This window comes from Nerophis ophidion, linkage group LG28 (genome assembly GCF_033978795.1).
Source record: "Nerophis ophidion isolate RoL-2023_Sa linkage group LG28, RoL_Noph_v1.0, whole genome shotgun sequence".
Taxonomy (NCBI): Eukaryota; Metazoa; Chordata; class Actinopteri; order Syngnathiformes; family Syngnathidae; genus Nerophis; species Nerophis ophidion.
Genome location: NC_084638.1, coordinates 21,667,799 through 21,695,304, shown reverse-complemented (window position 1 = coordinate 21,695,304; position 27,506 = coordinate 21,667,799). Strand labels below are relative to the sequence as shown.

The 27,506-nt window shown below is 41.5% G+C and overlaps 1 pseudogene; it reads left to right on the top strand.

Moving 5' to 3' along the window:
- Positions 1-32: 32 nt before the first annotated feature.
- Positions 33-27,506, top strand: LOC133544933 (protein zyg-11 homolog; annotated as a pseudogene).

Below are 27,506 nucleotides of genomic sequence, written 5' to 3'. Positions count from 1 at the left end.
AGTTTGCGGATGACACTGCCCTCATCAGGCTCATGTCAGATGGCGGTGAGTCCGCCTTCAGGAGAGAGGTGAAGTGGCTGGCGTCCTGGTGCAGCCTCAACAACCTGGAGCTGAACGCCCAGAAAACAGTGGAGATGATCATGGACTTCAGGAAAGTCACAGCCCCACCATCCCCCCTCACCCTGATTGACTCTCCAACCCCTGTCTCCATTGTGGACTCCTTCCGTTTCTTGGGCATCACCATCACCAAAGACCTCAAGTGGGAGCCGACCATCAGCTCCCTCATCAAGAAGGCCCAGCAAAGGATGTACTTCCTGCGGCAACTGAGGAAACTTAAGGTGCCGACCGAGATGCTGGTGCAGTTTGATTCAGCCATCATCGAGTCGATCCTCACCTCCTCCATCACCGTGTGGTTCCCCGGCGCCACAGTCCAGGACTGTGGCTGATCGTACGTGCTGCTGAGAAGGTGATTGGCTGCAAGCTCCCATCCCTCGGGTTGGATCACAGCTGACTCTTCTCACCCTGGACACAAACTATTCTCCCATCTCCCCTCAGGCAGGACACTACGGTCCATCCAGACCCACACCTCCCGCCACCTGAACAGTTTTTTTCCCCTCGGCTATCAGGCACATGAACAAGAACAAGATCTGATAGCTCACTTACAGCTCATCTTATTACCTATTCTGTCTTATATGTCTTCTATGTTGCACGATTCCACCAAGAAAAATTCCTAGTTTGTGAACCCGTTCTCAAACAATGGCAATAAAAAACAAAAACAAAACTATTCTGATTCTGCAGGTGCTGCAGTGCCCTTCTGTTTAGACCGAGCTCTCAAACGGAAGTAGAAGTGCCGTTCTGTTTTTTTGGCATCCATAGCGTTTTTACTCGTATGGATTCATCATTCATTACTCCAAGCAATGTTTGTAAGTTTTACTGTATAACTAAAACAATTATTACTTACTAACGCGTCCCATGTGTGAGGTCTGTAGGAGTGTTTTTATGCATATTTGTACATGCTATCGTAATATAACGAAGCTTGCGTCGTTAGCATTAACTGTCTATTTGTTCGTAAAGTTACCTTACAATGGTATTCTTTTTGTATTGTTTCGGTTTAGGAATTCTTCAGTAAGTTCATCAAAACCTCACTGTAGTCTGTTTAGCTGATTGGAGAGCTACATAGCTTCCGCAGCTAGTGGGTCCATGACGATGACTTCTGTTTGATTAGCCGTTTTACTGCCGTGTTACAGACACTGTTCGGAAACATTTAGGGTTTGAAAATAAACATTTACATATTTTTTCTGTGTAAATACCTAATTTCACAACATATATATCTACAGCTTATAGTCCGGTACACTCTAAAATCAGTTATTATTATTGGTTATCGGTTTTTAAAGCCTGGAAATGATCGGTTATCAGTATCGATTCAAACTTGTCATTATTGTGCATGATGGTGAAATAGGCCGGCTTCGTCGCGCGAAGAAGCATTTTTTTTTCCCGCTCCGTATGCTGAATGGCAATAGCAGCTTGTTAAGACTTTAGTTTAGCACCAAATGATAATATAAATATATTTAATAAAGTCAAATGCAAATAAGGCTTTATTTGTAAAGTAAATCTGAACAGCCAATATGGGCATCTACATCAACTATATGTATGATTTGCCTGAAAAGCTGGACAGGGCAAAAAAAAAAAAAAAAAAAAAAAAAATATATATATATATATATATATATATATATATATATATATATATATCATTATTATTATTTATATATTAATTTATTTTTAAGACTTTAGTTTCGGCCTCACCTGTGCCTGATTGGCAGCCTGGCACACCTGGTTGCAGTTTCCAATCAGGCTGCTATTTGTGCCTGCCTCGCCTGTTTGTCACGTCTCGAGGATTAATCACGTGAGGGACCTTTTATGACTGCTCCACCTATTTTGAGTATATCAAGGACTCTTACCTGCATGTCGTTCTCCTGTTTCCTGCATCTTGGAGTCACAACTACCGCAGCCGTTCGAGTTGCTGACAGTCTCCCGTTAAAATTAATAAAACAATAATTTCAATCGGTGTTTGGCCTCCAAAACAGCACCATTTTAACATGTAACATGCTTTTTAAAAATAAAAACTATGTTTTTGATAAGATATGTTGTATAAAAACAATATGATAGAATGTACTACGAACAACAACATTATCTTTACGAAGTAATATAATACGAATGTACAGTTTTTACTTTGGAGAGTGGACTTCTCCTGAATCTTCTTCCAGTTGCTTCCCTGTCAAACATACCATCAGCAGTTTCTCCATATTTTCATGGATTAATGTTTGCTGTTAATATATTATTTTAACATTCTTGGCTTGCATTAGACTCCTCTTGCTTCAGTATGGTGCAGACTAGCAGTGATAAGTTCTAATTGCTTAAATACTTAAATGTTGTTTTTTTCAAACTCAATCGTGAATTCCATCCATTCATCCACTTTCTACCGCTTCTCCTCCCCGATAAGGACAAGTGGTACAAATTGTGAATTCAATGACTATTATCTACTTCTGTCCTACACACTCACTTTCTTCATTCCAATAGTTGAAAAAACTAAGTCATGTCGATTTCTAGCTTTCAAGGCCTACTGAAACCGATTACTACCCACCACGCAGTCTGATAGTTTATATATCAATGATGAAATATTAACATCGCAACACATGCCAATACGGCCTTTTTAGTTTACTAAATTGCAATTTTAAATTTCCCGGGAGTTTTGTCTTGAAAACGTTGTGTAATGATGACGTGTACGCAAGACGTCACGGGTTTTTAGGAAGTATGAGCGCTACGCACACACACAGCTAAATGTCGTCTGCTTTAACGGCATAATTACACAGTATTTTGGAGAACTGTGTTGCTGAATCTTTTGCAATTTGTTCAATTAATATTGGAGAAGTCAAAGTAGCAAGATGGAGTTGGGAAAATTTAGCCTTTAGCCATACAAACTTCCTTGTTTAAAATTCATGGAGGTGAAAATTTACTATGGATCAGAGCGCGGTCAAGCCAACATGAAACACGACTGAATGTCAACCAGCAGGTCTCGGTGAGAAAATTGTGGTTGAAAAGTCGCTTCTTACCCGAGAAAAGCTGAGCTTGTGCCGTCCATATCTGCCGTCGACTCCCCTGAGACATTGGTGTCAACACACCCGTGGAGACACCCTTCCGACTATCAGGTACTATTTAACTCACTAAAACACTAGCAAAACAATAGAAAGATAAGGGATTTCCCAAAATTAACCTAGTAAATGTGTCTAAAAACATCGGAATCCGTCCCAAAGCAAACGCTATTTTTTTTTTTTCTAGTCCGTCGCTATCAATATTTTCAAACACAAATCTTTCATCTTCGCTCAAATTAATGGGGAAATTGTCGTTTTTCTCAGTCCGAATAGCACTTTTTGTTGCAGGCTCCCATTATAAACCATGTTAATATGTGAAGAGCCATCAACATGCGACGTCATCGTCTGCGACTTCCGGTAGAGGCAGGGTATTTGTCTTAGCACCGAAAGTTGCGAACTTTATCGTGGATGTTCTCTACTAAATCCTTTCAGCAAAAATACGGCAATATCGAGAAATGATCAAGTATGACACATAGAATGGACCTGCCATCCCCGTTTAAATAAGAATGTCATTTCAGTAGGCTTTTAAGCTAACGCTAGCGAGTAAGGCCCGATGTGTTGGTCGGATCTTACAGGGTTCACTGTAACATTTGCTGCACCAACTAATGGCGGGGATTCTTGAAACTGAAATGAGTTGAGAGAAAGCTTTCATCTCGAAACACTCTTAAATTTGAAATACTACTGTAATGGTGATCAAAGTGAGCTGAATCATCAAACAACGTCGAGTCGCTGAGAAATATTTGTACTTACTGACGTTCTGCCAAAAACATATCCGTTTTTTTCTTCCCAAAACAGTTCTTTAAAAAGAGTAGTCTTATAATCTGGTATGTGCTGACTCTATAGTCTTTACATTTGAATTTATTGGATAGGATTTCATGGCGCTGGAGGACATTCACTTATCGAGGTACACTGAGTCTCCATCCGCTGTTCTCCGGTGTCTGCAGAAGCTTTTCGACTGGCAATCTGCCCTTACCGTCTTCAGGAACTGGATGCCTTCTGGGTTGTTGGAAACATCATCGGGGCTCAAATCATCTTAAAACTGGCGTCCTATCTGCAGATCCAGCCTGCAGAAGTTGTCCCTGACCGGGATTACATCTGGACTGGGCCTATCTCGAGGAGGGTGTTGGTTTTTAATGCCCTGAAGGCCTGCGTGCGCTCAACCTCTCGAGCACTGACTTGACGGATGCTGTTTCGGAAAATGTTTGGATTCTCTCACGCCTGTAGAGCCTAGACCTCTCCTGCTGTGTCGTCTCAGAGCTCACAGTGCTCTCTCAGTGCAGGAACACTCTCTGATCTTTGATTGCCCATCGACTTCGGCTGTTAGACATGCCGCCCGCAAGTTGCTGTTGGCATTTGGACGTTTCAGAAGATCTCTTAACCAAAGGGTTAATAGATGATGGATGATGGAGACGTGGGAGGTCTGCGCCTACTATGAGCTCGTCCCCAGGTTCTTCCCTCCCTGATTTCTTTAGATGTGTCAGAAGACTAAACAAGGGAGCTATCAGTGCATTTATGAAGGCCAGGAAGGATTTTGTCTTCTTGGCTCGGCTTACAACTGAAATTAGCTCCCGTGGTGCCTTTTCTGCAAAGAAAACCCTTAAGGTAAGGATTTGCAGTCTAGAGCAGGGATTTTCAACTAAAGGTCCGGGGACCAAATCCAGCCCTAGAATGGACCTGACTTCAGTTTAAAGCCCTACTGAAAGGAGATTTTCTTATTTAAACGGGGAAAGCAGGTCCATTCTATGTGTCATACTTGATAATTTCGCGATATTGCCATATTTTTGCTGAAAGGATTTAGTAGAGAACATCGAGAACATTGGTCGCTAATAAAAAAGCCTTGCCTTTACCGGAAGTAGCAGACGATGTGTGCGTGACGTCACCGGTTGTAAGGCTCCTCACATCCTCACTTTGTTTATAATCATAGCCTCCAGCAGCAAGAGCTGTTTGGACCGAGAAAGTGACAATTTCCCCATTAATTAGAGTGAGGATGAAAGATTCGTGGATGAGAAAAATTTAGAGTGAAGGACTAGAAAAAAAAAAGTACAAAAAAAAAAGAAAAAGGCGATTGCAGTGGGAGCGATTCAGAAGTTATTAGACACATTTACTAGGATAATACTGGAAAATCCCTTATCCGCCTATTGTGTTGCTAGTGTTTTAGTGAGATTAAATAGTACCTGAAAGTCAGAGGGGTGTGCCCACGGGTGTGTTGACCGCCAGTGTCTCTGAGGGAAGTCACGCAGCTGCAGCAGGACAAAAGCTCCGCTGATGTCTCCGTTAAGAGACGACTTATTACCACAATTTTCTATCCGAAAACTGCCTGTTGACATGTGGTTGGGATCCATGTTCGCGTGACGGCTCTGTTCCATAGTAAAGCTTCACCTTCGGGAATTTTAAACAAGGAAACACAGGCTGTGTTTGTGTGGCTAAAGGCTAAAAGCTTCCCACCTCCATCTTTCTACTTTGACTTCTCCATTATTAATTGAAAAAATTGCAAAAGATTCAGCAATGCAGATGTCCAAAATATTGTGTAATTATGCGATTAAAGCAGACTACTTATAGCTTGGATCGGGCTGGAAAATAATGTCCGCTACAACCCGAGATGTCAAACGCACACGTCATCATACGCGTCATCATACCGCGACGTTTTCAACACGACACTTCGCGGGAAATTTAAAATTGCAATTTAGTAAACCAAAAAGGCCGTATTGGCATGTGTTGCAATGTTATATATCTCCATTGATATATAAACTATCAGACTGCGTGGTCGGTAGTAGTGGGTTTCAGTAGGCCTTTGAAGCTTGGTAGGCAAACATTTTTGCAGCAAAGTCCTAAAACCACCCTGTTGTAAAGAGGAACTTGGACCATTGTAAACCAGTGGCGGGCCGTGCGTTTCCCACCTAGGCCTTCAGTGATATCCGACTTCAATGATTACCTCTCAAAATACCATAATTGATGTCACCACATGACCATTGCTGGAGAAAAACTATACAGAAACACATTTAAGCACTACCGGGCATCGGATCACATCAACAGTATACAAAACGGGTTATTTTCTGGCTCATTTAAAAATCTATTAAAACGCATCGGCAATTACAACCAGTGACGTGCTGTCAGGGGGGGCAAGTGAAGCAGTGCCTACCTTGCCACCAGGTGGCTTAACCGTCAGATGTTCCAAAACGAAGTAATACGATAAAATAAGTTTTAATATTTCTCTTTTGGTTAATGCTTTCTATTTGATTTTGGTGTGGTTCTGTCAGGACTGTGACATGGATTTAATTTGCTTCTTCTATGCAAAGGATGATTCGCACGGGCGAGACGTGAATGTAAGTAAATGTTTTATTTATACACTATAATACAAAACAGGCAAAACAAAGGTTGCGCTCGGTGGCGGATAAATATCTATACTAAAAAGTTTAAACAAAAACAGCACAAAGGCAGGACTATCTACAAACAAACAGAAGATACTATAAAAGGCACAAGGCAAACCAAAAACTAGCACTGAGGCATATATACAAAGAAGTCTTACGTGGCGTGGTCAAACAATAAACAGCGTGGCAAAGCATGAGGGTCCGGCAAGGAAAGGTAGGTGCGTGATCATGAGGGTTCAACACAGTCCAGTATGTAAAGTAGCCAGGCCGAGGAAAGGAAAACAAATGACTTAAATACTGCTGTGGTAATTAGAAACAGGTGTGAGAGGCTGAGGATCAGGGCGTGACTAAGGGGACCAGGTGGAAACTAATGGGTTAGCATGGAAACAAACAAAACCAGGAAATGCAAAACGTGAAGCAAAAGTCCAAAAACAAAACAAAACATGACCAAACATAAACCTGATTTACAGGCATGACAAGTTCCTGTATATTTTGATAATTTTCATGGTCAAAATCGCGGAAATTCCATGTTTCCTGATCAAAACAATGCAGCAGATGAGAAGTGAGGCAGACACAGGCGCTGCTTCCCAAGCTACACATGTGAGCACATTGGCAGATCCTCGCCTTGATATTTTACACTGGGGTGCACATTTCTGAGTTACGTAACTTATGTGTACCTCAAGGCACCCCTTTAAGGCCTCTCCTTTTTAGCCATAGAACAGAGAAGTGTTTCTTAATTGTTGGGCCGCAAGCGCCCCCTAGAGGGCTGCCGAAAAATATGTGTTTCTCAGCTGTGGTCTGTTTGGAACTCAGTAATCTGTCCTAATACCGGTCTATGACAAAGACACATTATCTTCCCACTCACTGGACGTTTACTGAATGCGCTCACTGCATTTCCTGTTTCACTGACAATGCTGCTGTGCTGCACATGTGTAGGTAACTGGAAAGGCTAATGAGAAGCAGTTGTGTGAGGCCCTGAGAAAGTACGGGGGACAGAGAGCGTTTCACCCAAGAGGCCCTCTTCCATCTCTACCATTTTACCACCGACTCTCACAAACCACAACTAAAAATGCTGAAGTTGATGCAGTCCTGTTTTGCTCCACTCTTCCTATTCGGAGCTCTACGAGTGAACGTGCCTCATGTATGAGTCATCTTTTTGAAGGGGAAACAGCTTAAATCAGGGGTTTTTTGCGGGTCATTAAAAGTCAATACATAGATTTTACGGAATTTAAGGACTTCAGTGGCATTAAAAAGCATTAAAGGGGAACATTATCACCAGACCCATGTAAGCGTCAATATATACCTTGATGGTGCAGAAAAAAGACCATATATTTTTTTAACCGATTTCCGAACTCTAAATGGGTGAATTTTGGCGAATTAAACACCTTTCTGTTTATCTCTCATGTGGTGATGACGTCAGAACGTGACGTCTCCGAGGTAATACAGCCGCCATTTTCATTTTCAAAACATTACAAACACCGGGTCTCAGCTCTGTTATTTTCCGTTTTTTCGACTATTTTTTGGAACTTTGGAGACACCATGCCTCGTCGGTGTGTTGTCGGAGGGTGTAACAACACTAACAGGGAGGGATTCAAGTTGCACCACTGGCCCGAAGATGCGAAAGTGTCTGCCGCCAGACCCCCATTGAATGTGCCAGAGTGTCTCCACATTTTACCGGCGATGACAGACATGGTACAGAGATGTATGGATAACCTGCAGATGCATTTGCAACAATAAAGTCAACGAAATCACAAAGGTGAGTTTTGTTGATGTTGTTGACTTATGTGCTAATCAGACATATTTGGTTGCGGCGTGACTGCCAGCTAATCGATGCTAACATGCTACGCTAATCGATGCTAACATGCTATTTACCGGCGGTGCTAAAGCAGACATGGCACAGAGATGTATGGATAACTTGCAGATGCATTTGCAACAATAAAGTCAACGAAATCACAAAGGTGAGTTTTGTTGATGTTGACTGCCAGCTAATCGATGCTAACAAGCTATGCTAATCGATGCTAACATGCTATTTACCGGCGGTGCTAAAGCAGACATGGCACAGAGATGTATGGATAACCTGCAGATGCATTTGCAACTATATTACGTTTCCTTCCACCCACATTTAATGCGAAAAAAACACTTACCAATCGACGGATTTAAGTTGCTCCAGTGTCAAGAGATGCAAAAGTCCTGATTGTTTGGTCCGCACATTTTACCGGCGATGCTAACGCAGCTATTCGGCCATGCTATGGCTATGAATAGCGTCAATAGCTATTCGCTCAATAGCTTCAGTTTCTTTTTCAATACTTTCATACTCCAACCATCCGTTTCAATACATGCGTAATCCGTTGAATGGCTTAAGCCGCTGAAATCCGAGTCTGAATCCGACCTAATGTCATTATATCTTGCTGTGGTATTCCCCATTGTTTGTTTACATTGGCAGAACTGTATGACGTCACAAGGAAATGGATAGTCATATCGCAAATAGCGAAAATCAATCACTTAAAAGCTTTTTTAAGGGATATTCGGGGACCGGCAAAATTTTGAAAAAAACTTCAAAAAATACCACAAGCCACTGGGAACTGATTTATATTGTTTTTAACCCTTTTGAAATTGTGATAATGTTCCCCTCTAACACCAAAGAACAGAGCAGTAATATGGTTTTTCCTTCTCAAACGCTATACTCACTATCACTTGTTTTAATGCTACGCTCAAGCTACCGTCATGTGACCCAGCTATTGAATTGGTTCTGTTCAGGTCTTGCTGTCTTCTATTGGGCTTTATTTTGATTGTTATGAGTTCTGGCTGATGACTGACGGACAAGTGGAAGCCGCTGACGGACAAGTGAATAGACTGCAAAGACAAGATACTTATCGTTTGAACTGGAAAACGTTATTTTTGCTAATTTGGAATTTGATGCCTGCAATATGTTTTAAAACAGACTGAGAAAGTTGAGGAATGCTCATCAAACACTTATTTGGAACATACCACAGGTGAGCAGGCTAATTGGGAAATGGTGGGCGCCATGATTGGGTATAAAATCAGCTTCCATGAAATGCTCAGTCATTCACAAACAAGGATGGGGCGAGGGTCACCACTTTGTTAACAAATTGTCGAAAAGTTTCAAAACAACATTTGTCAATAAACTATTGCAAGGAATTTAGAGATTTCACCATCTAAGGTCCGTAATATCATCAAAAGGTTCAGAGAATCTCGAGAATTTACTGCACGTAAGCGGTGATATTATCGATCTTTGATCCCTCAGGCGGCACTGCATCAAAAAGCGACATCAGCGTGTAAAGGGTATCTCCACATGGGCTCAGGAACACTTCAGAAAACCACTGTCAGTAACTACAAATAAATGTACTATAAATAAAGTACTATCTATCTACAGTTTATCGCTACATCTGTAAGTGCAAGTTAAAATTTACCTATGCAAAGCGAAAACCATTCATCAACAACACCGGGAATGCCGCCGGCTTTGCTGGGTCCGAGCTCATCTAAGATGGACTGATGCAAAGTGTAAAAGTGCTCTGTGGTCTGACGAGTCCGGATTGTTCTTGGTGCAAAGTTCAAAAGTCAGCACCTGTGATGGTATGGGGGTGTGTTAGTGCCCAAGGCATGGGTAACTTACACATCTGTGTAATGCTAAAAGGTACATACCGGTTTTGGAGCAACATATGTTGCCATCCAAGCAACGTCTTTTTCATGGACGCCCCTGCTTATTTCAGCAAGACAATGCCAAGACACATTCTGCACGTGTTACAACGGCGTGGCTTCATCGTAAAAGAGTGCCGGTACTAGACTGGCCTGCCTGTAGTCCAGACCTGTCTCCCATCAAAAATGTGTGGTGCATTATGAAGCCTAAAATACAACAACGGAAATCCCGGACTGTTAAACAACTTGAGCTGTACATCAAGCAAGAATGGGAAAGAATTCCACCATTAGAGCTTCAAAAATTGGTCTCCTCAGTTCCCAAACGTTCACTGAGTGTTGTTAAAATGTGGTAAAAATGCCCCTGTGCCAACTTTTTTGCAATGTGTTGCTGCCATTAAATTCTAAGTTAATTATTTGCAAAAAAAAAAAAAAAGAATGTTTCTCAGTTCGAAAATTAAATATCTTGTCTTTGCAGTTCAATTGAATATACGTTGAAAAGGATTTGCGAATCATTGTATTCTGTTTTTTATTTACGAATTACACCACGTGCCAACTTCACTGGTTTGGGGTTTAGTTGAAGCCGCAGAGTCCAAAGCATTGGGAATTGGAATTGGTCCGCTGGCACTCTTCAGAAACGTCATCTTTCAGGATGTCCCCTCTGACGTGTCAGTTTACTTCCATTTTATCTGAGATAATCAGCCCTCTGCCAACAGAAATAGTTTCTCCAGGCTGCAGGAAATGTCTCTCCCAGATTGCCTGCACATTCTTGCAGTGTTTTTGCTAGTCCTTCGCGCACGCTTCGATCACGGCGCAGGTATTTAGCGGCCACGCCGGTGATCCGCAGGAGGAGGATGGGGGGTCGCTGTCATCGCCATCCTGCTATAGCCATGGTCGTGTATCGTGCAGGAGAGTGCAAACTTGTGCACCTGTTGGTTTTCGTTCCCACCTGCTTGGATTAGCTCCAGGCTTTCATTTTATCCCTGTTAAAAGCCTACTGAAACCCACTACTACCGACCACGCAGTCTGGAGGTTAAATTTGTAAGGTGAAATATTAACATTGCAACACATGCCAATACGGCCGGTTTTAGTTATACATTTCCTTTTGAAAACGTCGCTGAATGATGACGCGTGTTTGTGAGGTTATTGGTTGGAGGGGACATATTAGCCCAGCACCACACACAGCTAAAAGTCGTCTCTTTTCATCGCATAATTACACAGTATTCTGGACATCTGTGTTGCTGAATCTTTTGCAATATGTTCAATTAATAATGGAGAAGTCAAAGTAGAAAGGTGGAGGTGGGAAGCTTTTAGCCTTTAGCCACATAAACACACAGTGATTCCTTGTTTAAAATTCCCGGAGGTGAAGCTTTACTATGGATCAGAGCGGTCAAGCAAACATAGATCCCGACTACATGTCGACCGGCAGGTTTCGGTGAGAAAATTGTGGAAATAAGTTGCCTCTCACCAGAGATCAGCGGAGCTTATGTCGTGCTGCAGCGGCCGTGACTTCCCTCAGAGACTGGCGTCAACACACCCGTGGACACGCCCCACAACTATCAGGTACTATTTAACTCACTAAAACACTAGCAACACAATAGAAAGATAAAGGATTTCTCAGAAGTATCCTCGTAAATGTGTGTAAAAACATCTAAAGGGGCGGCATGGCGCAGTGGATAGAGCGGCCGTGCCAGAAACCTGAGGGTTGCAGGTTCGATTCCCACCTATTAACATCCAAAGCACTGCCGTTGTGTCCTTGGGCAGGACATTTCACCCTTGCCCCCGGTGCCGCTCACACTGGTGAATGAATGATGAATGAATGATTGGTGGTGGTCAGAGGGGCCGTAGGCGCAAACTGGCAGCCACGCTTCCGTCAGTCTACCCCAGGGCAGCTGTGGCTACAGATGTAGCTTGCCACCAAAAGGCGTGAATGAATGATGGGTTCCCACTTCTCTGTGAGCGCTTTGAGTATATAACAATAAAAAAGCGCAATATAAATCTAATCCATTATTATTATTATTATTGAATCGCTCCCAATGCAATCGCCTTTTTTTTTTTTTTACTTATTTTTTATTTTAATTTTTTCTAGTCCGTCACTCTAAATTTCCTCATCCACGAATCTTTCATCCTCGCTCAAATTAATGGGGAAATTGTCACTTTCTCGGTCCGAATAGCTCTTGCTGCTGGAGGCTCACATTATAAACAATGTGAGGATGTGAGGAGCCCTCACACCGGTGACGTCACGCGCACATCGTCTGCTACTTCCGTTAAAGGCAAGGCTTTTTTATTAGCGACTAAAAGTTGCGAACTTTATCGTGGATGTTCTCTACTAAATCCTTTCAGCAAAAATATGGCAATATCGCGAAATGATCAAGTATGACACATAGAATGGACCTGCTATCCCCGTTTAAATAAGAAAATCTCATTTCAGTAGGCCTTTAAATTGTCAAATGCCCCTGTAGGATAAAAGCATGATGTTATGAAATATGACCAGATCTCTTTATAATTTTCACCTGCAGCTGAAATGGCAACGCTTGGCGAGGAGGATGTCATGAAGGTGCTTTTTCCTGTCTCCACCTCACGTATGCAGCAGTGTACACAGTTCTCTGATTCCCTCACCTGCTCTTTTTTCCGTCACCGACTGCATGGAGTCATTCACTCTGTCGTCACACGCACTCGTCCTTCTCACCTTACTCAATCTCTATTTCGGTCCGTGTGGAAGCGGTCCGACTTCACTCCCTGCTTCAGATGTTATATTGTGATGTCATCATTCACCCGGCAGAAGCATTGCGGGGGCTTGTCTTGTCTTGTGTTTTTTCTAACAGCAGCCAGAGGGACCATGTTCTCATTGTTCTGAGTGGCGGACGTCACGCTGAAGTTTAACGTTGAAAGTTTCATGGACCCCGACTGACGAGATGCCTGCAGTGGCGCGTAACTTCATCTTGTGGAGCGATTTGGAGCTGTGCAAATAGGTTTTGGAGATATTGAGACCCCCAACGAAATTCCAGTATCCTCCAATATCTATAGAAACCCCAAAACCAGTGAAGTTGGCGTGTTGTGTAAATGGTAAATAAAAACAGAATACAATGATTTGCAAACCAATTTCAACTTATTCATTTGAATAGACTGCAAAGAGAAGATACTTAACGTTCGAACTGGAAAACTTTGTTATTTTTTGCAAATATTAGCGCATTTGGAATTTGATGCCTGCAACATGTTACAAAAAAGCTGGCACAAGTAACAAAAAAGACTGAGAAAGATGAGGAATGCTCATCAAACACTTATTAAACAGGCTAATCGGGAACAAGTGGGTGCCATGGTTGGGTATAAAAGCAGCTTCCATGAAATGCTCAGTTAGTCACAAACAAGGATGAGGCGAGGGTCACCACTTTGTGAAAAAATGCATGAGCAAATTGTCCAACAGATTGAAAATAACATTTCTCAACGAGCTATTGCAAGTAATTTAGGGATTTCACCATCTTTGGTCCGTAATATCATCAAAAGGTTCAAAGAATCTGGAGAAATCACTGCACGTACCGTAAGTGATAATATTACGGCCCTTCGATCCCTGAGGCATCAAAAAGCGAGATCATCACATGAGCTCAGGAACACTTCAGAAAACCAGTGTCAGTAACTAGCTTGTCGCTATATCTTTAAGTGCAAGTTAACACTCTACTGTGCAAAGCCAAAGTCATTTATCAACAACACCCAGAGACGCTGCCGGCTTTGCTGGGCCCGAGCTCATCTAAGATGGACTGAGGCAAAGTGGAAAAGTGTTCTGTGGTCTAACGAGTCCACATTTCAAATTGTTTTTGGAAACTGTGGACGTCTTGTCCTCCGGAACAAAGAAGAAAAGAACCATCCGGACTGTTATAGGCGCAAAGTTCAAAAGCCAGCATCTGTGATGGTATGGGGATGTATAATTGCCCAAGGCATGGGTAACTTACACATCTGTGAAGGCACCATTAATGCTAAAAGGTACGTACAGGTTTTGGAGCAACATATATTGCCGTCCAAGCAACGTTATCATGGACGCCCCTGCTTATTTCAGCAAGACGATGCCAAGCCACATGTTACAACAGCGTGTTTTCATCGTAAAAGAGTACGGCCTGCCTGTAGTCCAGACCTGTCTCCCATTTAAAATGTGTGGCGCAGTATGAAGCCTAAAATACCACAACGGAGACCCTGGACTGTTGAACAACTTAAGCTGCACATCAAGCAAGAATGGGAAAGAATTCCGCCAGAAAAGCTTCAAAATGGGTCTCCTCAGTTCCCAAACGTTTAATGAGTGTTGTTAAAAGGAAAGGCCATGTAACACAGTGGTAAAAATGCTTCAGTGCCAACTTTTTTGCAATGTGTTGCTGCCATTAAATTCTAAATTAATGATTATTTTCCTCTCACCTCGAGTCACCTAAGATATCTATGCTCCAGCTCACCTCCGACCCAGAACAGGATAAGCGGTAATGCATGAATGAAATGTTTCAGTCTCTGTGTTTGTTTTGCAGTCCAACCACAACGAGTTCCCTATTCAGCAGAAGGTTCTTGGCTCGCTTGTGGGTTCAATGTCTTGTAATGTGATTTATAACTTTTTTTTGACACATTTCTGATCTAAACGCAGCAAAAATGTCTGGCTTTGTTGCCCAACAACATAGCAGAGGTGGAACAGTTGCAAGCAGAGCTGATGGAGGAGGATCTTTCAGAGCACATCCCGGGGCTCTTGCAGGATCCCCAGATAGGGATGGGGGTCCGGTACTTTCCTGCAGGCATTCTGGCTCATCTTACTTCCAGACAAGTGGCTTGGATCCCGGATGAAGAGCTCCGTAGCAACACACTCAAACAACTGGTGTGTGCACACGTGTCAAAAGTCTGTTTTTAGTCAAAGTTGCTTCTGGCTGTAATTAATGTGTCTTTGTTTCTCAAAGCAGATGTCCATAAAACAACTGGATAAAGAGAGGATGTTTTACAGGTGAGATTACGCTTTTATTCGAGACGGTTTGAGAACAAAACACACAATCAAACTTTATATGCACACCCTGACTGTCAAAAATAATAATAGTGGGGAATTTGATTTTGCATAAAGTGGAAATGACTTAAACCAGAGGTGTCAAACTTGTTTACATTGAGGCCTCGTGTGATAGTGATGTAGTTAATGTACCGTGTTTTTCGGACTATAAGGCGCACTTAAAATCCTTTAATTTTCTCCAAAATCAACAGTGCACTTAATGTACCGAATAATTCTGGTTGTGCTTACTGACCTCGAAATATTTTTATTCGGTACACGGTGTAATGATAATTGTGACCAGTAGATGGCAGTCACACATAAGAGGTATGTGTAGACTGCAATATGACGTCAGTAAACAACACCAAAACATTAAATGTTCTATTGAGAATAACGAGCATTACACACAGTGCTCAAAAATCTGTCAAAATGTTTTAGTATGACTTTGAAGCCGCACCGCTTGATGGATTGTCAACCTATTACGGCTAATGTAGTCAGATATACAAGTATTACTATGGTGTGTGTATAAGGACCGCAAAATGGCACCCATTTGCAGACATGTTATCTGGCGTTTTGTTTCACAATATTATGCCAAACCAACTTTTATTACCTTCTGGTACCTGCTGATGTGTATTTGGGATCTGCATAAGTCCTGAAAATTTGCGCACATTCGCCAGTATAGTCCATGTGGATCCCGTCGTCGATAAGCTTCTTCTTTTTCACTATCTTCTTGCAATATAATCGCCATGTGATTCATCCAGACTAAAACTGTGCGCTTATAAGGAGCACGGCTGAAAACTGGCAAAGTTACGCACAGATGGTTGTGATAAGAAGGGGATCATGCTTTCAATTGGTCGATTGATTGATAGATTGAAACTTTGTTAATTAATTTGTTAATCAATTCGTTAATCAATTCGTTAATCAATTCAATTCAAGACAATGGACAGACAATCATTTTCCTGAAAGTGTGTGTCAACATATCTGGACTGTCATAAGTAAAAAATAACTGACACATTGTCTATTCAACAATATCACGTTTAGCTGTTGGATGATTTATGGGCTGATTAAAACCAATTACCATATTTTTGGGACTATGAGGCGCACTTAAAATACTTACATTTTCTCAAAACTTGACAGTACGCCTTATGACCCGGTGCGCCTAATGTACAGAATAATTCTGGTTGTGCTTACCGACCTCAAATCAATTTTATTTAGTACATAGTGAAATGATAAGTGTGAACAGTTGGCAGTCACACATAAGAGATACGTGTGGACTGCAATATGATGGCAGTCACACATAATATATATGTGGAGACTATAATACGACTCAAGTAGACAACACCAACATTGTATATGTTCCATTAAAAATATAGAACGTTACACACGGCGCTCAAAAATCTACACGGCAAATTCGACCGTGTTAAATCAACACCTAGGGAGCTGTTTTCAACAGTTTTTTTGTGTTCTATTAGGTCCACACCAGATTGTGTTAAATCAACACTTTTGAAAGTGTTAAGGGTTAACACTAATGTTAGTGCTGGTAAAAACACCCAGAATAGTTAAAGGGGAACATTATCACAATTCCAAAAGGGTTAAAAACAATATAAATCAGTTCCCAGTGGCTTGTTGTATTTTTTGAAGTTTTTTTCAAAATTTTACCGGTCCCGGAATATCCCTAAAAAAATCTGTAAAGTGCTTGAGTTTCGCTATTTGCGATGCGACTATCCATTTCTTTGTGACGTCACACAGTGCTGCCAATGTAAACAAACAATGGCGAATACCACAGCAAGATATAGCGACATTAGCTCGTATTCAGACCCAGATTTCAGCGGCTTAAACAATTTAACAGATTACGCATGTATTGAAACGGATGGTTGCAGTATGAAAGTATTGAAAAAGAAACTGAAGCTATTGAGCGAATAGCTATTGACGCTATTCATAGCCATAGCATGGTTGAATAGCTGCGTTAGCATCGCTGGTAAAATGTGCGGACCAAACGATCAGGACTTTCGCATCTCGTGACACTGGAGGAACTTAAATCCTTTGATTGGTAAGTGTTTTTTTTTTTGCATTAAATGTGGGTGGAAGGAAACGTAATATAGTTGCAAATGCATCTGCAGGTTATCCATACATCTCTGTGCCATGTCTGCTTTAGCACCGCCGGTAAATAGCATGTTAGCATCGATTAGCATAGCATGTTAGCATCGATTAGCTGGCAGTCACGCCGCGACCAAATATGTCTGATAACCACATAAGTCAACATCAACAAAACTCACATTTGTGATTTCGTTTACTTAATCGTTGCAAATGCATCTGCAGGTTATCCATACATCTCTGTGCCATGTCTGTCATCGCCGGTAAAATGTGGAAACACTCCAGCACACTCAATGGGGGTCTGGCGGAGGACACTTTTGCATCTTCGGGCCAGTGGTGCAACTTGAATCCCTCCCTGTTAGTGTTGTTACACCCTCCGACAACACACCGACGAGGCATGATGTCTCCAAAATTCCAAAAAATAGTCGAAAAAACGGAAAATTACAGAGCTGAGACCCAATGTTTGCAATGTGTTGAAAATGAAAATGGCGGCTGTATTACCTCGGAGACGTCACGTTCTGACGTCATCGCAAAAAGAGCGATGAACAGAAAGGTGTTTAATTCGCCCAAATTCACCCATTTAGACTTCGGAAATCGGTTAAAAAAATATATGGTCTTTTTTCTGCATCATCAAGGTATATATTGACGCTTACATAGGTCTGGTGATAATGTTCCCCTTTAAATGGAACACCCATTATGTGTTGTTTTTTATAACACTGTTGTACAGTGTGAAAATAAACTTCAGTGCATTTTTTAACACCTAATAGAGTTTAATTAACACTAACTTTTTCAACACTTAAAATAGGTGACACTACTCTAGGAGTTAAAAATGTGTGTGTAAATATATATTTATATGTATATAGATGGATAGATGGAGAGATTTGAGCAATGGCTTCATGTATAGTCATCGCTAGTGTTAGCACAAACTAACAGTGAGAAGCGTGTCAGGCTTGCCACCGACAGTTTGTCTATGTTTTAGTTTTTTCCTCTACATTTGTCCGTTTCCTGTGTTTAATATTTCCTGTCCTTAGTTCCTGTCTGGTGCTCTTATTTTGTCAGCTTCCTGTCTTGTTCCCTGAGTGCTGTGTTCCCCTTCAGCTGCGGCTGATTGGCATTTGGCCACACCCGTTGCCAATCAGCCGGCTCCTATTTGTACCTCATTTGTCTTGTGTCAGTTGCTGGATCATTGTATTGTCATTTGTATTGTCGTTGCCTCATGTCACTCTTGTGGGTTTGCTAACTGTCGTGTCTGGCATCATTTCAGCTATTACCTGTCGTGCTACAAGATGTAGGTAATAGTTTTTCTGTTTGTTATCCTCTTGCTTCCATGCTAAAGTTCCTTGTTGTTTCTTGTTAGCTTCTATGCTAAAGGCCTTTTGTTTTTTATCCGCCCACGTGCGCGCTTTTGGTTTGAACCCTTTGTTGGTTTTGTCTTAGTAATTATATTAAAATCATGTTTGCTCACTCCATGCCTGCCACCATCTCTGCATCTTGGGGTTCGTCACCTAATAACTGTGACAAAGCGATCCTTCATTGGGTTGTTTCCCGGTAGTGCCTTCTTCTGTGCTGAAAATTTTAATTTGCCTGAAGGAATTCTCCTGAAGGAATAAATAAAGTACAATCTAATCTAATCTAATCTAATCTTCTTCTTTGCTGTAATTAAGGTCGGCAGTGAAATATTTCAGACAGGGGAACAAAGGTACACTGAATTCGTCCAAAATAGAATATTTCAACAGTTTTGACACATTTACTCGAGATCATGTTTACAAGATATAAAACAGAGACAATTGTTTACAGTAGTTCAAAGCTACATTTAATCAAAATCAGCCTAGTCAGCAAAGCTATTTAACACTATGAATTTTGAACTAACAAAGTCTGATAACATATTTAAGTCCTGGGCGGCATGTGTTAAACCAAGTCAAGTTAAGTTAAAGTACCAATGATTGTCACACACACACTAGGTGTGGTGAAATTTTTCCTCTGCATTTGACCCATCCCCTTGATCACCCCATGGGAAGTGAGGGGAGCAGTGGGCAGCAGCGGTGCCGCGCCCGGGAATCATTTATGGTGATTTAACCCCCAATTTCAACCCTTGATGCTGAGTGCCAAGCAGGGAGGCAATGGGTCCCATTTTTTTTAGTCTTTGATTTGAACTCACAACCTACCGATCTCAGGGCGGACACTCTAACCACTAGGCCACTGAGTAAGTGAAAATATTACATTAATAGTAATTCGCAATTTGAATTTTCAAATGTTACAGTAAGAACATATTTTAAGCGAGGCAATGAGGAAATGTTTCATAGATAAGTCTCTACAATATTAAAGACATACATTTTTGGGAGTTATCTGTACAGTGTCACTCTGTTGCACCCTGTTGTTCCTTTCTGTGGTACGCAAATCAGAGTCCAAAGTTAATTAAGCTGTCTCTGGTGGTTCACTGGTTAGAATATCTCAATCAATCAATCAATCAATCAATCAATCAACCAATGTTTATTTATATAGCCCTAAATCACCAGTGTCTCAAAGGGCTGCACAAACCACAACAACATCCTCGGTAGAGCCCACATAAGGGCAAGGAAAACTCACACCCAGTGGGATGTCGGTGACAATGATGACTATGAGAAACCTTGGAGAGGACCGCATATGTGGGCAACCCCCACCCGCCACCCTCCTCTAGGAGACCGAAAGCAAATGGATGTTGTCTAACATGATATTGTGAAACTCCAATCCATAGTGGATCTAACATAACCGTGAGAGTCCAATCCAAAGTGGATCCAATATAGTAGCGAGAGTCCCGTCCAAAGTGGAGCCAGCAGGAAACTATCCCAAGGGGAGACGGATCAGCAGCGCAGAGATGTCCCCAGCCGATACACAAGCGAGCGGTCCATCCTGGGTCCCGACTCTGGACGAGCGGTCCAACATGGGTCCCGACACTGGACAGCCAGTACTTCATCCATGGCCACCAGACCGGACCCCCTCCACAAGGGAGAGGGGGACAGAGGAGAAAAAGAAATGAAACGGCAGATCAACTGGTCTAAAAAGGGGTCTGTTTAAAGGCTAGGGTATACAAATTAGTTTTAAGATGAGACTTAAATGCTTCTACTGAGGTAGCATCTCGAACTGTTACCGGGAGGGCATTTCTGAGTACTGGAGCCCGAGTGGAAAACGCTCTATAGGCCGCAAAATTTTCTGGGAATCACTAATAAGCCGGAGTCCTTTGAACGCAGATTTCTTGCCGGGACATATGGTACAATACAATCGGCAAGATAGGATGGAGCTAGACCGTGTAGTATTTTATACGTAAGTAGAAAAACCTTAAAGTCACATCTTAAGTGCACAGGAAGCCAGTGCAGGTGAGCCAGTACAGGCGTAATGTGATCAAACTTTCTTGTTCTTGTCAAAAGTCGCCTTGTTTAATTGTTTGGTTGTCAAATGTTAAAGTTATTATTATTAAAGTATTATTAAATAGAGGTCGGTGTCTAGCAGGACCGATAATCATCATTTCCGTTTTTTGGGCGTTGAGTTGCAAAAATTTAGCGGACATCCATTGTTTAATTTCATTAAGACACGCCTCCAGCTGACTACAATCCGGTGTGTTGGTCAGCTTTAGGGGCATGTAGAGTTGGGTGTCATCAGCATAACAGTGAAAGCTAACACCGTATTTGCGTATGATGTCACCTAGCGGCAGCATGTAGATGCTGAAGAGTGCAGGGCCAAGGACCGAACCCTGGGGAACTCCAGACGTTACCCTAACATAGTCCGAGGTCACATTGTTATGGGAGACACACTGCATCCGTCAGTAAAATAAGAGTTGAACCAAGATAGGGCTAAGTCTGACATACCAATTTGTGTTTTGATACACTCTAATAAAATATTATGATCGACGGTATCAAAAGCAGCGCTAAGATCAGAGCAGAAACATAGATGAGAATCCATTGTTAGCAATAGATCATTAGTCATTTTTGCGAGGGCTGTCTCCGTAGAGTGATTTGCCCTGAAACCAGATTGAAAGGTTTCACATATATTGTTAGACGCTAAGTGTTCATTTAGCTGCTCTGCAACAACTTTTTCGAGGATTTTCGAAATAAAGGGAAGGTGAGACACCGGTCGGTAGTTTACCATGAGGTCAGAATCGAGGTTAGGTCTTTTAAAGAGAGGATGGATAATCGCTTTTTTGAATGCTAGGGGAACAGTGCCAGAGGAAAGTGGTAAGTTTATAATATTTAACACTGATGGACCTAATAATACAAAGAGCTCCTTGATCATTTTCCCAGGAAGTGGGTCAAGTAAACATGTTGTTTGTTTTATTCCATTTACACGTTGTAACAATTCTTCTAATGTTATTTCATTTAAACGAGACAAACTATTTTGGATGGCAGTATCCGCCATATATACAGTCGTATCTGTGTTAATAGAACCAAGTTGTAGCTGGGACGCATTGTCTTTAATCTCCTTTCTAATGACTTCAATTTTCTTATTAAAGAAATTCATAAAGTCATCAGCTGAGTGGGTGGAGCTACTGGAAGGAGTCCCTTGTTGGGTTAGCGATGCTACCGTACTAAAAATAAATTTAGGGTGGTTTTTATTAAGGCGGATGAGATTTGAGTAATATTTAGCTTTAGCTAAAGTAAGCATGCATTTATAAGTTATTAAACTATCACTCCATGCTTGATGGTGCACCATAGTCGTGCGCCATTTGCGTTCCAGCTTTCTACATGATCATTTATGAGCTTTAGTTTCTTCTGTAAACCAGCCTTTTTGGAGCCCTTTTTAACTTCAGCGGTGCTATGTTATCAATGGTTTTGCGCAGGGCGTCGTTAAAGTTGTTGGTGAGGTTATCAATAGAGCCCAGATACTTTGGGAATGGTGCCATTACCGATGGCAGTAGGTCAGCAAGAGTCGTCGTTTTGGCCGTATTAATGTTGCGGCTGCTATAGCAGTTATTATTATTATTAGCTTGCCGAACATGAGTCTGAACTTCAAATTTTATAAGGTAATGATCGGACATTACTTAAGTATACGGGAGTATCATAACTTTGGAAACGGTGATACTGTCTCGAATCCGGTACTACAGTGGATCTCAAATTGGGGTACGCGTACCCTTGGGGGTACTTGAAGGTATACCAAGGGGTACGTGAGATTTTTTTTAAATATTCTAAAAATAGCAACAATTCAGAAATCTTTTATAAATATATTTATTGAATAACACTTCCACAAAATATGAATGTAAGTTCATAAACTGTGAAAAGAAATGCAAAAATGCAATATTCATTGTTGACAGCTAGATTTTTTGTGGACATGTTCCATAAATATTGATGTTAAAGATTTATTTTTTTGTGAAGAAATGTTTAGAATTAAGTTCATGAATCCAGATAGATCTCTATTACAATCCCCAAAGAGGGCACTTTAAGTTGATGATTACTTCTATGTGTAGAAATCTTTATTTATAATTGAATCACTTGTTTATTTTTCAACAAGTTTTTAGTTAATTTTACATCTTTTTTTCCAAATAGTTCAAGAAAGACCACTACAAATGAGCAATATTTTGCACTGTTATACAATTAAATAAATCAGAAACTGATAACATAGATAAATAAATAAATAAATGGGTTGTACTTGTATAGCGCTTTTCTACCTTCAAGGTACTCAAAGCGCTTTGACATTACTTCCACATTTACCCATTCACAAACACATTCACACACTGACGGAGGGAGCTGCCATGCAAGGCGCCAACCAGCACCCATCAGGAGCAAGGGTGAAGTGTTTTGCTTAGGACACAACGGACGTGACGAGGTTGGTACTAGGTGGGATTTGAACCAGGGACCCTCGGGTTGTGCACGGCCATTCTCCCACTGCGCCACGCCGTCCCTATTAGTAAGGCCAATTAGTTTGAAGCACGATCATGAATATGTTGGTGCTTATTATGCATCCAAACACAGTGTGGAGCCTCTCCCCTAAGTTATTAATCACCTCCATTTCTTAATATCTTAAGTATCATTTCTTAGTATCTTAAATATCGTTACCAAGTATAATTTTTACTAGCAGACAAGGCTTAATATGTTAAACACTCGAGAGTAAACTAGGAGCAGACATGCTAATGGATAATCTAACTGCAAAGATAGCTTTAAACAAGAAATTAGTGTTTCGTAAGGTTTAGGAAGTGTAGATGGAACCACCTTGCAGCAGAAAGTAAGCAGATATTAACAGGAAATCAACAAGTCGATTAATAAGTCTAAGGAGAGGATAATATAACAACAACTTTTGGTATGTCAGCATTGTCCGAGTCAGTACACGACTAGTAAGAGGAGGGCAGAGTGATCCATAAATTGGTGGTGTCTATACTCAGAGTAGTATCAGTATAGGATCGTGATGTATTTTACTTCTTTATCTCTTTTTTTTCAACCAAAAATGCTTTGCTCTGATTAGGGGGTACTTGAATCAAAAACATATTCACAGGGGGTACATCACTGAAAAAAGGTTGAGAACCACTGTGGTACTAGACCAGTGGTTCTTAACTTTACTTGAGGTACCGAACCCCACTAATTTCATATGCGCATTCACCAAACCCTTCTTTTGTAAAAAAAACATAAATAAATAAATAATTTCTAATTCAAGACAAAGTTATGTTTTTTTTTATTGGTGCATAAAATGAACTGTGCATGAACATCCCCTTGTTCGAAGAACAAAACCAATATATGAACTCACAACAAATTACACATCTGCAAATCAGGTTGAAAGTTAGAGGTAACATTGTTTGGGGGTATCCATAATATAGGGAGAAGTTTTTATTTACACAATGAGTTGGGTGTGTCTTGACCTTTGCGGCGAAGCCGACTCACCAAACCCCTTTGGTTCGATCGAACCCAGGTTAAGAACCACTGTACTAGACCAAGTTCAACTGAAAGATAAATAAATAAAATGTTAGAATTATTTCAACAGCAGTCAGTGTCTCTCATGGCCTCAGCTCACCTGTTGACCTTTCTGCAGACACATTTCTAGTAAGGTTGCCCCTTTTTAACAGTTTCTCAAACACATCAGCATCCACTTGTGTCCCCGTCCCATTGGTCAAGTAAAGCCGAGTCTCAAGTGGAAGATTTAGCTTTTGTATGACTGAAAATTGTTGAGATTATAAATTATGACTTTGCATGTCTTTTGTATTTAAAAAACAACAACATTTGGAGTAGCGAATGCCTATATTCAATTCAGCCTTTTTGAACCACCTACAATGCCATTGTGTTATCTGCGACTCCTTCGACAGCTATTTGGTGGGCTTGTTTGACCTTAGACATGTACACTGGGCAGGGATAAAGTCAGAAGGAAGTGTGATGAGATAATATGGTAATATTTAGCAGATGGTTCTTGACCACTGATGTTGGTCGAGAAGGGCTGGCTCTCAGTCCCCGTTCTAATTCATCCCAAAGGTATTCTATCTGGTTCAGGTCAGGACTCTGTGCAGGCCAGTCAGGTTCCTCCACACCAGACTCTTGTCATCCATGTCTTTATGGACCTGCTTTATACCACTGCATCTGCACTTGGTGATGTAGAACTGAGATGCAGCTGCACGGCCATGGAAACCCATTCCATGTACGTGGGCTAATTGGAAGGTCACATGAAGTCTGGAGCTTCTGTAGCAACTGACTGTGCAGAAAGTCTTTTTACTTTGAGCTTCAGCATCCGCTGACCCCTCTCTACCCCTCTCACTTGGTGGCTGAGTTGCTGTGGTTCCCAAACTCTTCACTTTTCTTATATTAAAGCCAAGAGTTGACTTTGGCATATTTAGGACCGAGGACATTTCACGACTGGATTTGTTTCACAGGTGGCATCCTATGACAGTTCCACGCTGGAAATACCATTCTTTCACAAATGCTTGTAGAAAAAGTCTCCATGCCTAAGGGCTTGATTTTATACACCTGTAACCTCGGGCAAGCGATTAGGACACCCGATTCTGAGCATTTGGACGGGTGGCCAAATACTTTTGGCAATACAGTGTATTTTTGGTCTTCACCAAATGTTACAGGAACCAACATTGCACTATGTAACAAAAGCAGAAAGCACATAAGTGTTTGATTATTAACAGTGAAACACTGTCACTGTAAATGTATTTAGATCAGAAGATACTTCTGGTAAGTTGCAATTATAATGAGCAGTAGTTGAATTGCACATATTTATTTACAGTATCATCTTTACAGGCACTTTGCCCCCCCCCCCCCCCCACAATGTCCTCTTCATTTACTCATTGAACAATTATCCAAGCAACAAACTACAAATAAATGCTTTGTTTTTTTCAATTGACTTAATACATGGTTGCAAACTTAGTTGCAAGACGAGCTCATGTGATTCATTTTTCGTAACCCTCAACACTCTGCAACACCAACAATGATAATCCAACACTTTAGAATTTTTCGTGTATCAAAATGTTTTAGTACGACTTCCGTAAGCTATGTAGCCGCGGCGCTTGATGGATTGTATTGTGCTTCAACAGGCGAGTATTATTATGGTGTGTGTATTAGAGATGCGCGGTTTTCGGTCTCATCCGCGGAGTCCGCGGATAAACCACGGGGTGGGGCGGGTGACATGACGAAAAAAATTTATTTTAATTAGATTCGGGCGGGTGGCGGTTGAACCATCCGGAAATATTTGATATACATGGTTCTGGGATCGGTATCCTTTACCGTTCAAAGAGCCATTTAAGACCCGTGTCACAAAGCGAAGAAGACAATAGGAGACGCTAATATTCTCTAGAAAGACTGCCGGCAGTCACCCAGTTAATGAGTATTAGGGTGTGCTATGAAGCCATTGGCTTTGTCGCCTTCTACAACATGTACAATCTGCTTGTAAGTCCACCAACATGATGAGTGTGTCGCTTCCGCAGCAACACACACACGACTGCAAGGCATACTGGGTGACACAGAGTACACTAATGGTTGTGATATAAACAATTTTAACACTCTTAGTAATATGTGCCACGCTGTGAAGCCACACCAAACGAGATTGACAAACACAACATAAACGCAACACAACAAATACCCAGAAATCTTTGTATCCATGACACTTCCTGACTATTTTATACACCCCGCTAGCAGCAAATCCCCCCCCCCCGTGCGTCGGTAAGGTGGGCGGGGTGGGAGCGCGGGGGTGTAAAATATGTTCAGGAAACATCACGGATACAAAGGATTCTGGGTATTTGTTATGTTGCGTTTATGTCGTGTTACTGTGAGGATGTTCTACCGAAATGTGTTTGTCAATCTTGTTTGGTGTGGCTTCACAGCGTGGCGCATATTAGTAAGTGTTAAAGTTGTTTGTATCACAACCATCAGTGTACTCTGTATCACCCAGTATGCCTTTCAATCTTGTAAGTGTGATTGCGGAAGCTGCACACAACATGTTGCCGGACTAAGAATCGGTTTTGTACATGTTGTTGAAGGTGTCAAAGGTAATGGTTTCACAGCACGCCCATATTCTTGTCATCAGGATGAACGCCATTGGATGTTCGCGAGAACGTTAGCGGCTCCCATTGTCTTCATTACTCTGTGAAACGGGTTTAAATGGCTCTGTGAGTGGTATAGGTGGCCGACCTCTGATGTATTTCAGCGAGCGGGCGGTTGCGGTTCTGATGAAATGTTGGTTCGGGTGGAGGGCGGGTGGATGAAGACTTTGGTGATGCGGTTGCTGATGATATAATTGCCTATCTTCGCATCTCTAGTGTGTATAGGGTAAGACATATTATCTGGCGTTTTGTTTTGCAATACTATGCAAAATAGACTTTTCTTAACTTCTGGTACATGCCGATCTGTATTTGGGATCTGCATAAGTCCTGAAAATGTGCGCATGTCCGCCTTTGTAGCCCGTGTTGACACCATAGTCCTTCTTTTTCTCTATCCTCCCTTTTATGTGACATTCATCCTCCACTGTTGCCATTTCTAATACAAAGTAGTGTATTTAGCGCCTGTTATTTGGATCTTAGATACTATCCAATGACAATAATAAACAGTGTCAATGAGGGATCTGTGTCTACTGTCTCTTTGCAAGTTCCTTCCGTCCATTTCGCCACCTGCTAGAGACATATCAGCCCACAGGAGTGCATCTGTGTGCTGGGTGGGTCATTCATTTAGTCTGCACTCCAAACAATATGTGTCTTCTTCACAGATAAACAGTGTTTTTACTGATTCATATGAGAAACATTTTCAGAAGTTTCATCCCAATTTCTTGCTCTATCCTCCTCAGCTTCACATTACAGCTTGA